This window comes from Orycteropus afer, unplaced genomic scaffold (assembly GCF_000298275.1).
Source record: "Orycteropus afer afer isolate SDZICR_OR568_19922 unplaced genomic scaffold, OryAfe1.0 scaffold03373, whole genome shotgun sequence".
In the NCBI taxonomy this organism is placed as follows: Eukaryota; Metazoa; Chordata; class Mammalia; order Tubulidentata; family Orycteropodidae; genus Orycteropus; species Orycteropus afer.
The window spans coordinates 11,014-12,152 of NW_006924960.1; the positions used below are offsets into that span (position 1 = coordinate 11,014).

General features: G+C 42.8%; 1 non-coding gene across 1 annotated transcript; it reads left to right on the top strand.

The window, feature by feature from the left end:
- The first annotated feature begins 338 nt into the window (after positions 1-338).
- TRNAF-GAA lies at positions 339-411 on the top strand. The gene has a single exon. It is a non-coding gene; the product is annotated as a tRNA-Phe (tRNA).
- The last annotated feature ends 728 nt before the right edge of the window (positions 412-1,139 follow it).

Here is a 1,139-nt window from a genome sequence, read left to right on the forward strand (position 1 = left end):
AAGAGAAAAGAACAGGCTCAATCATTCCATTTGGGATTCCCTTCTTTTTCTGAGCAGTGTCTACAGCAGGGAAGAGCCGGAGGGATCCAAGCAAAAACCTTCTTCCTGTGTTCCCTATTCTGAATTTTCACAGCCCCCTCCTCCTCCTCTACCAAACCATTCACTGTCCTCAAATATTGGATGGAATTTTTCAGACACGAAGGACAAAGGCACCCATAGAATTTTGGGTGAGGGAGTAGATAATTTCAAATAAGTAAAATATTAAAAAATACATGAGCCTTTAAATAAAAATTTTAAATGTATTTTAAAGGTAGGACTAAAAGTAATATCCTCGAGATGCCGAAATAGCTCAGTTGGGAGAGCGTTAGACTGAAGATCTAAAGGTCCCTGGTTCAATCCCGGGTTTTGGCAGCTTGTGATAGTTTTTCATATTTATTACCTTGAAGGTTGGGCAATCTATTTCCATGTTGTTGTTGTTGTTTGCCGTTGAGTCGGCCCCGACTCATAGCGACCCCTCCTTGGGTTTCCGAGGCAGTATCACTACGGAAGTAGGTAGGATTGCCCAACCTTCCTTCTATTTCCATAGTGATATCAAAAACCAAACTCACTGCCGTCAAGTCAAATCCAACACATAGTGACCCCTCCTTGGGTTTCCGAGGCAGAGTCATTACAGGAGTAGATTGCCCAACCTGCCTTGGAAGAGTGGCTGGTGGGTTAGCAGTCAAGTGCCTTAGGCACTATGCTAACAGAGTGCCTCAGAAACCCAGGGAGGGTCACCAAGAGTTGGATGTGACTGGAGGGAAGTGAGGTTTTTTGTTTGTTTGTTTGCTTGTTTTTGGTATGTTGCAATTGTATTGTACGACTTTGGGGTTGTGCTAGAACTGAGTGTAACACATCATTCCAACATAGCGCTATGTTAAAAAATAAATAAATAAAAGACATGTATTTCTGCACCTGACACAAGCCATGGTATTTTCAATCACCTCATATGCATGTGAGAGTTGGCCAATGAACAAGGAAGACTGAAGAAGAATTGATGCTTTTGAACTGTGGTGTTGGTGAAGAATGCTGAAAGTACCGTGGACTGCTCAAAGAACTAACAGGTCTCTCCTGGAGGAAGTGCAGCCAGAATGCTCCTT